The sequence below is a fragment of the Clarias gariepinus genome, chromosome 8 (genome assembly GCF_024256425.1).
Source record: "Clarias gariepinus isolate MV-2021 ecotype Netherlands chromosome 8, CGAR_prim_01v2, whole genome shotgun sequence".
Classification (NCBI taxonomy): Eukaryota; Metazoa; Chordata; class Actinopteri; order Siluriformes; family Clariidae; genus Clarias; species Clarias gariepinus.
Genome location: NC_071107.1, coordinates 16,306,420 through 16,324,082, shown reverse-complemented (window position 1 = coordinate 16,324,082; position 17,663 = coordinate 16,306,420).

Below are 17,663 nucleotides of genomic sequence, written 5' to 3'. Positions count from 1 at the left end.
TACTAACTTATCAGTAGATCAAGATGTCGAATGTAAATAATGTGTAATGCTTTCTCTTGAATTTAAGTTTAGCTCGTCTCCCTTGATACCTCGCTAAACTTCTTACACTACAAGATTTTTATAGCCTTACCTACAGAGTAATACTAGAGAATAGCCTATACAAAGTTTGCAGATATGGTAGGGCCAGGCGAGTTACTGGAGCACAGTTCTCTATTTTATGAGGTGCTGTTAAACGTGGCAAAGATAAGTAATACTACAATCCGAAAGAGCAGAACGTGGTAATTAATCCCCAAGTCTTAAGTGTATTTCAACTCAAGAAAGGGAGAAAAAAAAATCACTAATTCAATCGTCCGGAAAATTGAAGTTTGATGCATGAGTCTCTGCTGAAACAATGGGGTTTGCACACACAGCTTCTCTCTCCATGGCTGCCTAATTGTACAGAGTAGAAGATGGGTTATTCTTACTAATATTCTTTACTATTACTAATAATATTCCTTAATATTAGCATGTTATTTAAAATGACACACTAAATAGGTACACGTGAGATAGATAGATAGATAGATAGATAGATAGATAGATAGATAGATAGATAGATAGATAGATAGATAGCATAAAAGGATAAATATTTCGTCGTGCATGTCACGCTGCAAAAAAAACAAACAAACAAAAAAAACACACCAAACATTTCTATTTTGTTTGAACACATGGTGACAGCGCGTGCAACTGAAGATTTCAAGTCGTTAACGGTTTAAAAAACTTTTCATGGACTCCATCCGAGACTTCATGTCATAGTAGTGTATGATTTGAGATGAAATATTAACTAGATTAACCTAAGGGGAAAGCTTGATTGATCACTAAATAGGTCGCATTTGAAAGTTTTAGTTATAGCGCTCCTGTAGAACCCCTTAATACTTCAAACTTCAATTTTACGGACGATTGAACTAAGCGTGTCCCTGACAAAATTGATATATGTATTAATTTTCTTTAACTGTTGATTAATTACTCTTCACTGGAAGAATTATACGAGGCTTCTCACCTCGGATTTGCATATTAATCAAATTCTAGTTGATAATTCAAACGGAAAAAAAAATGGATCTGGGGGAATTGAGAAGCATAACTCGAAAAATATACCTAAGCCAGATATTTTTCCCTCCCTTGCTGCTAAGCTGCTTGTCTAGTGTATTAAAATCAAAGATGCAGAACGAGTTAGCCTGGCTATTTGGTGAAAACAGAAATTGCCTGTCCAGTTTTATGATGTGTTCATGCTGAGCAGGCAGATCTTAATGCGACCTGTCAAAATGTCCAAGATTTAAAGGAGAAAGAGGCTTATTCAACATAGAGGGTGTGTGTGTGTGTGTATGTGTGTGTGAGTGTGTGAAAACGTTTTTTATATCCTGGTGTAGACCAAATATCTTATCAAATATGATAGGGATATCTGATATTTCCAAACTTGTGGGTCAATTCGAATGGTTTACAACAAATTTTTAAATAAAAAAAATAAGACCTTAGGTCAAGATCAGATTCAGTTGTAATAGCTTTAATCAGCTGCTTCAATAACTATGCCAAATGAAGACCATAACAAGAATAGTAAGACGAGGTTTTTAGTTGTGTTAGTAAAAGTAGTTATTTTTTAGTAGTGGTAGGAATATTTTTAGGAATATTTTTTCCAGTACATTATAACTTATTCTCCTGAGACCCTGACTCTAGTGTGTTGTGTACTTTGTAATTTCTTTCCTCTGTACTTACAGTATTAAAACCTAACAGAAAAGACAGAGAAGAAAAAAGGAAAAAAATATATATATATACATATATATTACAAGGATATATATATATATATATATATATATATATATATATATATATATATATATATATATATATACATATATATTACAAGGATATATATATATAACTGGGAAATTTGGGGTCTCAATGGCCCAATAAATTGAAAAAAATCATAGTCCATATCTTGCAATGATGCAATGGTTTTAATAATTTAACAATTAACAATTAATTTACCAATTTAAATAACTTAGTATGCTTCAACATATTTCAACATATGTCACATTCTGTTTGCTATAAATTTCCCGAACTTAGAAACCTAATCTAAAGCCTATGACAAATAAAGTCATATAAATAAACATTATGATTAGGTTAGTGGATCACAACAGTGTAATACAGAAGTGTACTCAACGAAATATAGAAACAAATACTAGAGGCGGTAGTAATGCAGATATATTTTCCTTTTGTTTTGACTTTATGGATTAGTCTGTAAGAATTTAGAGAGAGAAACAGAAACATTATTATTTGTTCTGAAATGGAGATAATAACGCATGTCTAGAAGCACATTGAAGTGAAACAGATACTGTCTCTTAAATTTGTTCTTGACTTTTACATGTAAACAGCAGGGGACGCTAGTATCCTGAGATGTCAGTTCTTGTTTCAATATGGATGCAAATAAATAAATAAATAAATAAATAAATAAATAAACATTCTCCAGTAAGAGTCTAATCAACCTTGCACCAATAATAATCCAATTAACAGTCTAAACAACTACCCAAAGGACACTTTTTGTCCTACTGGCATTGTCGCATTCCTAACTTTAAGACATCAGACACTGTCCATTAACCATCTCAATGTCTATGTTCCATTACAGCTGCATAAACAAACACTAAATGTCATTACATTGTTAGTTCTGCCATAAGTACACTATGTAACATAATTATAATAGTTATAGTACAGACACATCATAATGCACTCACAATTTAAGTTTTTTGTCTCATGTTTTCATACACAGTTTTACCTTCTTAAAATATGCTTTGCACTACAATATTTAGAAATGTATTTATGTATTTTATAACTTAATGGTAAATAGGAAAAGGCTCATGCTTCCATAAAATTAGATTAAATTCAGGCAAGGTTAAGGACCATTTGCAGATGCTTTCCTCATGGTTGTCCTGTAGCACAAAGCAGCAGAAGAAGATCTGGAAGATTACAGGAGAAGCGCTGTCCACAAGACCAAAAGTGTATGGGTTGCAGCCTACACTACCTTTCCTATTGATTTGAATGTGTAGTACTTGATCACTGATAATTCTTTCTCACGTGTAATTTACTTGTTTTAAAATAAAATACCATAAAACTATTTCAGGTAGTTCAGTAAATGGTTAAAAATTTTGTCAAGGATTCTTAATCATAGTTTAAAAAAGATGATGAAAAATGTATTGGTCTAGGACAAATTTAATATGACAGTTCCTTATAATGGATTAGAGTAAAATTAATCAACAAAATTGTCTAAAAAATAACTAGCAACAGAAAATGGTTTTAGGCCATGACTACAACCACAAGGGACTATAGGCTAATAATGAACATTAATAGCATTGATGCATAGTTAGTACTGTTACCCATCCAATTACTTCTGTTACATTTTCCTGACTATTTGTTCTACTGCAACATTTGTGCATACTCCTCTGCTTAATTGCATTATGTGAATCAGTGTCCCTTTCTACAACCTCTTCTTGTCATGCACTCGTTTACTGCATTGTAATTGTTGAGCTTTACCCAATTATCAATAACACAAGATAACCCTTAATCTTGAATGTCAGAATGGTAAATAGATTTGAACATTGATTTACATCTAGAGATGTTTGACTTTATGTGGCAGTGGCAGTTAGATGGGCAAACAAATAATACAATTCAATTATGAATTACATGAATTAATCAGCATACTGTTAGTTCCCCACATGGCATTGGCTTGGGCTCTAGACTGAGATAGACATTGTAATGAGGGTAATGTTATCAGGTCAGACAAATGTCAAGGCTGCCACCGTGTGGAGGATATTTCTGCCTCGTTTCCACTTTTGCTGGAGACGGCAATGTGGCATTTGTTAACAGACTTCCATCGCCATCTAGTGGTGAACTCAATCAAACGCATCTCAAAATACGCACACTGCACACATAAGACTTTTGTGCCATACAGGCGCATATGACAGTTGATTGAATTGATTGATTTTTTCACAAGTATTATTTGACACACTGTATTAAATGATCCCAATAAGTACTCTGTAAGACGTACATTGAAACGTGTCCTTCATGTCAAATTATTTACACAGGTTTGTATCTACATAAAATATTTTTTTTAATAAATACGCTCTATGAACAGAGCATTTGTGTGCTGATTATAATTTATCCTCCATGTCGTGTCCACTTTTGTGCTTCTGTGATCATTGTGATGGCACATTTAAGTAAACTGTTTTTTTTTTTTAATATATGTTTTGTTTACGTTTCGCCATTGCCTATGCGTTATTCTTAATAATAATACTAAAAAGAAGAAGAAGCGGAAGAAGATTATTATTATTATTATTATTAGTAGTAGTAGTAGTAGTACAGTATACTGTACCCTCATCCATGGCATCTAAAATATTATAACAATAAAAATATGGATACTCGACATGTTTTGTACAGTATGATCCATATTGATTCCATGAACCCTCCCACTGGAAGATCGGTTGTTCAATTTTAGCCAATCAAAGAAGCTTTGCTGGACTTCCCTTTGCTTAAGGGGCGGGGTTAAATAATGGCAGTTCCCGCCCATCTTTTTTTTTACTACACAAGCAAGGAAACCCTGCGAGGTTCAGTAGGGTAAGTGTAATGTGTAGTAAGCTATATTTAAACTTCACCAGGGTTAAATTAAGGTGACGGGATTTAGAGGTGATATTGTATTTGCGGTTAAAGGGCAGTTAAAGTAATATTAATTTAATCCGTCGTTAACGGGTGAAGAGTTTGTAGAAATAGCTAAAATGTTAAAGCTAAAAATAAGCTCATCAGCTTTAATGTAATCAGTGATAATATTATTTCCGGTTGAAGCTCACGTAAATGTCTGTCTGTCTTTCTGTACGGAAGAACTCTTTGCCTAACTTATTAATACAAAGAAATACAATTTTGTAAGATTGAGTATCTTACGCCTTTTTCGGCTAAGTTGTAGTTCTTTCACCATCAGCCCAGTACACTCCGTGTTCAGTAATCGGAGAGTGAATCACAGATGAGAAATCGAGAGACTCCAGAGCGGTAAAATTCACTTATACAACTTCAGGGTTGGTTTTTCAGCAATGTAAATATTAACTAATACCAGTTGAAATGTTCAGTTCAGATTTTCTTATTAATATCTATTGGTGCAGGTGTTTGTTATATTGGGCAGGTATCTTATTTTAAAGTAGATTATTAAATCTGGCACGTAACTGCCACGACATTAACATTTAACATAGGTTAAACTTCAGGCAGATATCTAAATACTGCAAAAGTTTCAATAAATTCCGCCTAGCAGTCGGTTTAAGACGCGCCCACAGTTGTAGGCATGTGCAGTGTATTGTCCAAACGTGCGGTTTATAATCTGGGACATAACTGCTCATAACTTCCCTTTTACTTAACATTTTTATTTCATTTATGATGCAGGTTTAACTTTAGGCAAATACCTAAGGACTGGTGAAGTTTCATTAAATTCTGTCCAGCCAGTTTAGCAAAATCTGGCTGGACAGACATACAGAAAGAAAATTTTCTGGATCTCCAATGTATGAAACATAAAGATATCAGTAAAAAAGTGGGTTCTGACCAATGTACAGACAAACACTTTCTTTTATTTATATAGATTTACACTTTCATATTGCTGAAGTATAATGATTTTTTCATGTCAAGATAATCAGGCCAACCGAGATGTAAAATCAAATTGCTTTAAATGAGCCCTGTCTAGTTGAATAAACCATATGTGGTGTTTAATGGTCAACACAGCTCCAACCTTCACAAAAGCCCTAGTAAGTTAATACAGTATACTGCTTATTTAAAAAGCAGGTAGGGTAATGAGGTGAAAGATGTCAGGTTTTCTGCCAATCCATGCTACCTATAAGTTTTTGCTATGTGCAGAACAAGAAGTTTTATTCATTTTGATTTATTTGAGCATTATTTGATGGGGATGTTATAATAAAGTATCAAAACAAAGTCCACTTAGTGATATAGTACATTTACCAGTTTTAGTAATTTTCTTAATACGGCAGCACAAATCGATGGACTCTGCTTTCAATTTATGGTATGGTAGCTTTTTTTTTGACAAGACAGCACAAATTGGCAGATTAGGTTATGTTCACCCAACAGGTGTGCCATGTGTGCCTCACTCGTGCTACATTTGTAAATATGTATGGAAATTAAATACATTTTGAATGTTGATGAGTGTCCGTCACAATGTACAGCCGTGGCCAAAAGTTTAGAGAATGACACAAATATTAATTTTCACAAAGTGTGCTGCTTAAATGATTTTAGATCTTTGTGTCAGATCTTACTATGATATACTAAAGTATAATTACAAGCATTTCAGAATTATCAAAGGCTTTTATTAAATTACATTAAGTAGTATTGATCCTTCTTTTTCAAGACCTCTGCAAATTGCCCTGGCATGCTGTCAGTCAACGTCTGGGCCACATCATGACTGATGACAGCCCATTCTTGCTTAATTAATGTTTGGAGTTTGTCAGTCAGAATTTGTGGGATTTTGTTTGTCCCCCCGCCTCCACAAGATTGACCACAAGTTCTCAAGGGGATTACCCATTGATAATGTTGACAGAAAATTTACATGAATTAATGTTTTGCTGAAGAATTTTTTTTTTTAAGTAGTAAAATAAAACACAATTTTAATGTATTTTCCAACACTGTCACACAATAAGTCACCACCGTCAGATGATTTTACTGACAGGGTTGACACTTGATGGTGTGGACAAAATTTTATATTATGCTGGCTGACTTCTGAAATGAATGCAGGAGCCAGTTTATATATATAATATCTGTATATAAACTGGCTCCTGCATTATTGAATACATATACAGAAACATATTTAACACATAGATACATATTTAATGTGCTTTAAATTCTTTAAAAAAATTACCCCAAATTTAATAAAATGTAAGAGATATGGTGTTGACATTTTATGGTTGTGACCACAGCAGTATCACTGTCAAATCTTTAAAATATAACAAATGATCAAACTTACAAGAACCTGAGCAGTTTAACAGGCTATAAAACAAACAGCGCGCCATAAAGGGGTCGTTGGAGTTTAAGTTGACCACAGGATTGCTTGACTGTAGATACAGTGCATCCGGAAAGTATTCACAGCATCACTTTTTCCATATTTTATGTCATGTCACAGCCTTATTCTAAAATTGATTAAATTAATTTTTTTCCTCAGAATTCTACACACAACACCCCATAATGACAACATTTACTTGAGATTTTTGCAAATCTATAAAAAAAAAAATTGAGAAAGCACATGTACATAAGTATTCACAGCCTTTGCCATGAAACTCAAAATTAGGCTGAGTGCATCCTGTTTCCCCTGATTATCCTTGAGATGTTTCTGCAGCTTAATTGGAGTCCACCTGTGGTAAGTTCAGTTGATTGGACATGATTTGGAAAGGCACACACCTGTCTATATAAGGTCCCACAATTGACCGTTCATGTCAGAGCACAAACCAAGCATGAAGTAAAAGGATTTGTCTGTAGACTTCCGAGACAGGATTGTCTCGAGGCACAAATCTGGGGAAGGTTACAGAAAAATTTCAGCTGCTTTGAAGGTCCCAATGAGCAAAGCAGCCTCCTTCATCCGTAAGTGGAATAAGTTCAAAACCACCAGGACTCTTTCTAGAGCTGGTTGACCATCTAAACTGAATGATCGGGGGAGAAAGGCCTGCCTAAATTAGAATAAAAGCTGTAGATGCTGTGACATGAGTACTGCCAATGTTTCATTAAATTCTGTCCAGCCAGTTTTGCATGATGCTGTGACAAAATCTGGCTGGACAGACATACAGACAGAACATTTTCTGAGATTGATTTTGGGTCCTCCATATGAAATGCAAAGATATCATTGACAGACTGAGTTCTGACCAGTTTACAGACAAAACTTTTTGTTTATTTATATAAATTCATATTGTCCTCATGCCATTGGCCAGTTTGATACTTACTGTAGTCTGTGGAAAAGCAATCCTTCCAACCCTGTTATGCAATTAAGAGCAAAATGCAGATTTTGTTTGGGGGAAAATCTTATTACAAGAGATTGCTTAACAACATTTTTTTTACATGCTAAAATACATGCTTTTCCATATTCCATGTTAATTTTTGACTGATAAAATGGCAAAAACGTTTTGCCTTGCATTTGTGGGAAACGAGTATTACTCATGTACTGTAATACACTAAATTATTACAGCCAAATAAGTGTTTTACAAAGAAAACACTGTAATAAAGTATAGTAAACTTAATGTAATAAGCTCATGTAGATATAGACTATATTTGTACATGAGCTTATATTTGACCATTAACTGTAAGAAGAAACAATTTGTTCCAATTCAGATTGTATGTTTTTGTTGTTATTCTTAACAAAACCTATTTGCTCTTTACCTACTACAGTATGTTATGGTGTATATTTAGACATTGGGATTAGCCTTGAATTATACATAGACTGGACAAAAAAAAGTTGTGCACACTAATAGTTCACTGGACCTCCTTTAGCTTTGACGACAGTGTGTATTTGCTGTGCCTGTTTTTTGACAACCTTTATGCAATGTCACAACATTTATTTTCATTGAGGGATGTATTATATTTTGTCCATCTTGTCTTGATGGCTGGAAAGTTGAACCCTCTATAAAGTTTTTTTCACCACATTCAAACCGTTTCAGGTCAGGGTTAATGTCAGGACAATGTAATGAAATGTGTGAAAATGTGTCATGTGTGAAAATGATTCCTTATGTTCTCAAAACAACTCGTTTACAATTCAAGTCTGATGAATTTTGTCATTATCATCCTGGAATATGCCTATGCCATAAAGGACGAAATCTATTGATGAGACAACCTGGTCATTCTGTACATTCATGTAGTCAGCTGACTTCTTTTTAATGCCACATAACATTTTTGAGCAAATCCAGATCATACAACACTCCCAGAGGTTTGCACAGTGACCATTATGCATGATGCATGCATCACATTCCAACAATAGGTCATTTAAAATGTACTCAGTCAAAGTTGCTTAGTTACTTTTATAATAGAGGTTAAATGGGGTCTTTTCTGTGTAGTGCAAAAAAAGACAAGGGGATATAAATCTCAATTAAGTTTTAATTAAAGGAGCACAATTACAAAATGAAAGTGCAATAACAAAAAAAAAATGTTGACAGATGACATTTAATACAGATCACTTTCAGCTGGGTCTGGCCGAGGTGGTTAAGCTACAAATCATGTGATCAATGTAGGGCAGACCATGACACACCAGTAAAAAAAAAAAAAATATATATATATATATATATATATATACACTCAACAAAAATATAAACGCAACACCTTTGTTTCTGCTCCAATTTTTCATGAGATGGACTTAAAGATCTAAAATTCATTCCAGATACACAATATTACCATTTCTCTTAAACATTGTTCACAAATCAGTCTAAATGTGTGATAGTGAGCACTTCTGCTTTGCTGAGATAATCCATCCCACCTCACAGGTGTGCCACATCAAGATGCTGATCTGACATCATGAGTAGTGCACAGGTGTACCTTATACTGCCCTCAATAAAAGGCCACCCTTTTTTTTACCACTTATATTTTTTTACCACTTATTTTTGTTGAGTGTGTATATATATATATATATATAGAATAAATGTGAATTTAAGCTGAAATGTTTTTTTTTAATGAATGGAATAAATATAACTAAAGTCCATGAAGATTGTTAAAACAAAGAGAGACATTATGCAAAATTTTTTAACATCAGCCACTTTTCAAAGTCCATCATGCATTTCAGTAAGGGCAAAAAATGATTATTAGAAAAACTATACATTTCATTACTACCTGCCTAGCAATTTATAAAGTATATACACAACACAGTTTTTTAAAAATATATATTTTTTAATTAATTAAAATGTTCAGGGCCATTCGATACCAAGCGACAAAACAAGTCAATGCTGGTCACAATAGAAAGGCACCAGAACTCTTAGTGCATCACAGCCTGACACACACAGGGCCCAGCAAGCAAAAAGTTCAAGGTTGTTGACTAAGCCTCCAAATCCCCCAGATCCCAATCCAATCGAGTACTCATGAAATGCACCAGGCAAGCAAGTCCGATCCATGGATGTGCCTCCCTGCAGCGGAAGGCATCCAGAGGATCAGTCGCTAATGTCCTGGTGCCAGACACCACAGTGGCCATGTGGAGTCATGGCCCAAAGGGCAAGCGCTGCCCCGGCAAAACAAGGGGAACATAAAACCTAGGTGGATTTAATGTTAATGGTTTTAAGAAAACAAGCTGTTATACTATACTTGAATTGGAATTTAAATGGTCTTTAAAATTAAAATGCTAAATATTATTTGTGTGAAACAAAAGATTTTATCCATAATATCCTCCATTAGAATAAAAAATGCCATTAGAAGCAAAAATGCCAATGCACCAAAGTGCAATTCATATCGTTTAAAATTGGACTCTTTGTAATTGTATCCTCAGTGTGTGTGAAAATATGCATGCCAAGTTTTGACTAAGGAGTGTATAAGCAGTGAGAGTGGAGACGGCTGAATTTCTCTCTGGCAACTGACTGAGTGTAAGGAGATCCCGTATGGTGTGTGACCTCTGACCCTGTGTTATCACTGCTGACTGACCCCAGGCTGTGTGGAAGTGCTGCTCAGAGCCCACTGGGACAGGCCTGCACACTGTCTCAACCTGCTGAGAGCCCCCCACCCCCCGCCCACAAACACACACACACACACACACACAAAAACAGAGCAGCACTTACAGGTGCTGAGACTGAAAGACACAGAGTGAGTGAGAACCTTTAGACTATGATGAATACAATATAGTTTTTTTAATTGTGCTCCGTTTTACTTACTCTACACACTCTGCATTACTTATCAGCTAATCATCACAACGTTCATGAACTGAATTGGGATCTATAGCAGGTGAATGCAAAAAAAAAAACTTTTTTTTCCTGATTGGGAATTTGAAACCATGCAGCTCTAACAAGAAAACAGCAGCTCTAAAAATCAATGGTTCAGATACAGTAGAAAGATAAATAGAGAATAATCTTATAATAATTAGGAGCATAACATATGCTTTTAATTTTTCTCTGATAAGCTTAGCAACACTAAAAAATCAGATTTCATCCCTTTTTATATTATCTTAGTAGCATTACCTTTTTCTAATTTATGTAACATTATTGAGGAGGGTGCAGAAGATTGCCAGATAACCTTGGACAGATGAGTAACGTGGATAAGTAAGTACACATTTTGTCAGGAAATGGAAAGGAGGAAGTTGAGGCACTGAGAGTGAGAGAAACAGAGAGCAGGGGCAAAAAGCCATGCAGGCCCAGTACTTAAGTTGTCAACATTGAGGATCTGTGGCATGGCTGTGTGCTAACTTCATGGCTTTATGCTGACGCATACACACACTTTCTTTCTCTTTGCCTCCCTTTTCTCTAAGGCCTGACTGAGGCTGTGTCAACAGCAATGCTTATCGGGGTGAGTTATGTGCCTGTCTGCAGTAATGGTCTGTCAGACACTGTGCCTTTTGGCCTGTCCTATTCGCTCCACTCCTGCTTTCTCATACCAGATCAGCACTGCTGTCGCTGACCACGCTCTCATAACAGCTCAGGGATTCGAAAAAAAGAATAAACGAAAGCATGATTTTGGTCTGTATGTGTAAGTGTATAGTTTTATGGTGTTCACTTGTTTTGTCTCAGGTAGCCAGCTAATTAGTTTTGTTAATTTTTTTGTGTAAATTTATGTTGTATGTATGTAGCACCTTGGTCCAGGAGCAACATTGTTTTGTTTCGCTGTGTACTGTACTGTATATGGTTGAAAATACAATAAAAGCCAACTTGACCTGTATGCATTTATGTGTCTATTGTTGTGGTCTTGATGTTCTTGCAGATGTTTGGTTTAGAAAATTATTCATTATACTCCACCTGCTACTCAGACCTATTCTAAATGTGGTGTGATGTTTGCAGTTCTCTTGCAGAAGGATGAACGTTTGCCACTAGAGGGCAGACCTGACACCTGGAATTATGGGAACTTGACTAGCCAACTGATTTGCATTGAGCAATAGCTCATACTCAAGAAAAGAAACCCAGACTTATAATAATATCTAACAGAAATGAATAAGGCTATTGATTCATATCCCTATTTAAATGCAAATGTTTTTTTCTGCAATGCCATACATTTCATTTTGTTGTGACTTCATTAGTCTTTATACATTTTTTTATTCATCTTATCAATAATTTACATGCACAGTTCTCCGAGCTTTCCCATGTATTAGGTAGGCAAATATAAACCATAAATATATGCACTAACTCTGGTGCATTATTATTGAATACTTTTAATGGAAAAATATTTTTAAAAACCCAAGCATGCCTCACCAATGTCAAAGAATGATATCTGAATAAAAATATCACTCTCGCTAACGTAATAAGAACAGAGATTCTAAGCTTTGACTCCTGTCGCAAAAGCAAACAAACAAATGAATCAGATAATGAAACCAAAGAATTGTTTGTTAATAAATATTCTGAACTTGTGCCTTAGTACACAAAACATTATGCAGCATATGAATGTTTTCTGAATAGTGGCAGATGTTCTATGAATACTGAACTCTTTATTTATGTTTATATAGGCTTTATGTCATGCAGTAGTGATAGCATCAGCAGGAAAAATATTAGTAATGTAGTAATGCTTAAGTTATTGATATTGACTAAATGTGAATTTCTGAGGTTTTGTTTAATTATGCCTAAAAACCAAAAAGTGTTCCATAGTAACAAGCATGATTATGCCTTATGTGATGATTATAACCTTGTGCTATTCTAGTGGTTTGAGCAGGTTTTGGTACATTAAGAGCAGCCCAGAAGTGATTTTACTCTCAAAACAATATATAATGACTTTAAGTTTAGAGTGGTGCTTGTACAAGTATACCAGTTTGTTGTATTGATTTATTTAGTTCTGTTTGTTATATGATTATTTCCTGTTCATAATAAATAAAACATGTCTAATTTGAATTCTACAAAAACCCCTGGGACTAGATGGGGAGTGTTTTTATTGTGTGTGTGTCTGTGTGTGTCTGTGTGTGTGTGGTGTGAATAGTGTCCCAGTACCTGCACTCTGTCCCATTTGTCAACTATGTTGACAGTGAAATTTATCTTTCTATCTTAGAGGGAGCCAGGCAACAAGAGACAATAATTAAACCTTCTTTTGGACGGAGTTTGGCATAAGCCTGTCTGTCTGTGTGCGTGTTTTTGCATGTATATGTGTGTGAGAAAGAGAAAGTACGTGTTTGTGTATGTGTGTGTGCGCAGTCTGACACATTTATTGTTAGCACAGATGCAATATCCTGTTCGAGTCCCTTGATGGTACATGCTAGTTTATCTGGAAGCAAGAGATGTTCATGTGTAAACATTCCACCAATATTTATAATTGCACAGTGGTTTAATAATTTGAAGTAAATCACTAGTGTTTATTTTGTGTTCGCTTATATTAAACAATCCATGACAAATTGGAATTATTATGTTTGTTGGTAATCATCATCAACATGAAATGTTTACTTTATATTATAAATATATAAATTAAAAAGAGGAAGTCAGGGTCATTTTTGCCAACTGAAAGATATCTATGGTAATAATTTACCTGCTGAATGATGTTGAATTGTGTGTATACATTTTTATTTTGTTGACTGTGTAATCATCATCTCAGTCATAAACTATAAAAAAAACAGGATTTTGAAATAACTCGTGTATGTGTTTATACACATAATTTGTGTGTATGAATTACTAGGACTTGTTCTACCACATGCCACATGTTTATGTTTTTATATTAGGGTATGGTCCATGTAATATTGGCCAATATTGGATGAATACTATGTGGATGCTATACTATGGTTAAATTACTTGTACAGACTTTAACTTGACTTTACTTACCATTTTACCAATTTCAGTATTATTATTAGTAGTATTAGTATTTGTTTACACACTTTATTTTATTTGTTGCTTGATTTTCAATATTTTGTATGCAGCAACAGAGAAACCAAGTATCATGGCATCTATTTTTTGTTTGAAGTCTATTTAAATTTTAATGCAATAAATAAGTTTATTGTGTTATAAATACTGATTTTGCGGGCCTGAGGTATTTTTTTCCATGCTGCACAAATTTATCCCATTGGTTCGTGGTACATTTGGCCAAAAATTATTGCTAAATTTCAAGAAGTAGTTTAAATATAATCCAAATGTTTAACCACCATGGCAAATATTTTAATATTAATACTATTTTGAATACTTAACCTGGCTGTTACAAATGTAGAATAAATTTTATTTCAAGAAAATATGAAACTGGACAAAATTACTTTCCCTGCAATTGTATTTATATAGTGGACAGAGTAATATTTTACTAAACAATTTGTTGCGCTTAATGTTTGTAATTTGAGTAATAATGGCATTTTACTAGTTATTCAACATACTGCAACAATTGACTTTATTTTCTTATTTATATATTTAACATATATTAGAGTATTATCTGCTAGTTTATTTGTTTATTTTTTTTTACATTTGAAACATTGATAAATTGTGTGATTTTTATAAGTATTTTATATCCAACATAACTGTTTTCTGACTTTTCTTTTTGTAGTTGGATAAAACATAGGGGGAGAATGAATAAATAACTAAATAAATACAGAAATAAAAACTTTTTATGGGCGCTAACTTTTGCTCCAGTTCTGTGCCTGTTCTGGGTCTGAGTTGCACCGGATCCCTCACTCTCTTCGTTATGCTGTCTGAGAGATCCAGGCCAGCTTGGAGAGGGTAATCCATCTCCATCACTTAAATGATTATCCCCATTAATCTGGTGTAAACTAATAAAGTCAACAGTGCCAGTGCTTGCCTGAACTTCATTAAGTCTTTAGTACGTTTAATATGGCTTAATGTCCTCAGCTCGGTGGCTGCTGCTGTCTCACCTGGCTTGCTGCTCCCGAGAGAACGAGCAGGGAGATTGAGGCCATTTATGTCGTGTTTTATTGCCTTTTTCCCCCAGACTTTTTTTCCAAGAAAGACAGTATCTATTGGTATGGCATGCGCACAGAGGTGGAGGAGAATGAACAGTAGAGAACGACAGCAGTGCTGAAGATTTAATTTGCCCAGCCAGGCCTCAGATGGGCCCCCACAGTCAAGGGTTTAATTTGGCTTATCGCATTATAAAGACGACCTGGGCTGGGTAATCAATCATCAGCCTGTCAGAGGGACAGGCAGTTGTCGTAAGCATGCACGACTTCCCAACGTGAGGCCATTTTAATTGCCAGCAAATTGACTGCTTTATTGTTTTTCTGAATGTCTTACTAAAGTTTGCTAAATTAAAACCAATAAAGATGTCGACTGCCAGCATGTCCCGCTCACCCCCGACTCTCTCCCTGTCCTCAAAAGGGGGATGGCTTATCGCTGGCTGTTACGGTGCCATCGTGGGCCGTGTTGACACTTGACTGCTGAGTGTGTTTTCCCTGTAAGCAAGTGGAGGGTCGTCTGCGCAGTGTTAGGAAGTGACACTGTTTACTAGGCTGAGTGATGCCGTGCTGACTCCAGCTAAACAGAACATAACTCTCTATCTTGCCCACTGTAAAATCCTCCACTGACAAAATAAGTGCTTCAAAAAACTAAAAGAACAAGACAAATGTATATGCTTCAAAGAAAGATATTTATATGCCGTAGCAGCCCATGTCAACATATTTGTCATGAGAAAGGATTAAGCATGCTAGGAGAAAAAGATCATTTTTCTATTTTAGGTGTTCTGTTCACTTCCATTTGAGACTGCTTTTCAGATTTTCTGCTGAACAAAAAAAGAAATGATTTTCCAAAATCCCACGAGACTCATGGCAGCTCATGACTCCAGCTTCCTGTCTTGGCTTAACTTTTGCCTTTTGCTGTCAGTGTGACTCTCACTGGTTGCCTAATGTAAATTTATGGCCATGGTGCAGTGGGGTTAAGCCCTTGCTTCTGTTTGGCCAGTTTCTGATTGGTGATTGTCTCTTTCCTTTTCCTTATTTTCATGGAATCTTATTCTGTAGTTCTTTCTGAAAAAGTAAACTCAACCAGTTTAGTCTAACCTAAAAAAAAAAAAATCATGACTTTGTTAAAGATTTAATCCATTGTGTACTAGGCTATCAGATCTAGCACACAAAAATGAGTGTTTTCTGTTCCTTGTACCATTAATCCAATCTGAGATAGCCTTTGACCCCAGAGACTCTGTCGATGCTATAATGCTTGAAGTGTTAAAAATTCAGTCTTGTTTTCAAAGCAGATCACATGCATTTATTCACAAAAATGCAGTAATGTCTGGTTATGCAATCTGATACTTACTTTGTTGAACTTATTATAATTAATGTTGCAGCACAAAAAAAAAAGTAATGAGTGCATATTTCAAAACCTGAGTCTGGTGAACAGTGTATGAGCTGAAACGTTGTACCTTGGTCCTGGTATGAAGCTGGCTTGTCAGAGTAGACGCTAAGCCCTGGCCCACAGCCTCTGTCCATCAGAGCAGATCATTAAGTGCGAGGTGAGGCCCCTGAGGCCAGTGCAGGCACCAGGCAGTCTGTGCTGATGTTTCTGTGTTGTACGTTTGGGCTAGAGGATCTGTTTGTTATGGTGTCGTAGACTGCATAATTGGAATGAGGGCAGGGGGAACAAGGCCAAACGAAAAAAAACACACACACACACTCAAAACCTCCTACCTGTTGAAGGCACCGTGTGATGACAGATTGTAGTGTCTCCCCTTGCTCAGCACACAGTCAGGACCTACCAACAGGAAGTGATTTGATTCAGCTCTACTCTTTTAAATAACTGATTTATAGTCAAACGTTTAATGAGAAATAAGTGGTTCTGTCTCTTTAAGTCTCTTTAAATGTGTCTTTAAATGTCAAACGTTTGTTAAATAGATGCTGATCAAAGTAATTGAAGAAGAAGACAAAAAATGTAAAGTATCATTCCCTAAAAAAGTAAAAATTTAAAGGTAAAAAAAATAAAAATAATAAAAATAATTGTATAAATTTTTGTATATTTAAAAACCTTAAACTGTTTAAATGGAACACATGATACTATAGTTTTTGACAATCGAAAAGTATGTTTATTTCCTTTCATTCAGGCATGGCAGCTGCAAAGAGAAAGCCAATGCACGATGACAGTGAAGGCAAAGTGACATTCTAAGTCAATGACACACAGGGGAATGGAAGGAGTGCTTGCATGTAATGACCAGTAGCTGGTGGGATGAATAGCCTGAATTCATCTATCTTTAAGAAGTAAACAGGTCCCAGCTGGGGTACTGTGCTCAGGATGGGAAAGGGAAGTGAGGCTGGCCATCAAGCCTCCCCCAAATAAACCAGGCGACAGGATGCGCCTGCACTTGAGAGCATGCACACACCATCAGCAGCGGGGAGGACCAGCTTCCGCTGTGATGGGTGTCAAGTCCCCTATCAGGCCCAGAGTAAGTCCGCATGGTGCTGGGAGGAAAAGATGAGACTTCCCATGTGTTTGTGCAAGATGGGAGTTGCGCTATAGGCAATAAATCTGTTCTTTAATTCATCTAGTAAGTCATCTGTCTCTCATATTCACTACAAACATGACACACAACCTCTGGAAAGTCAC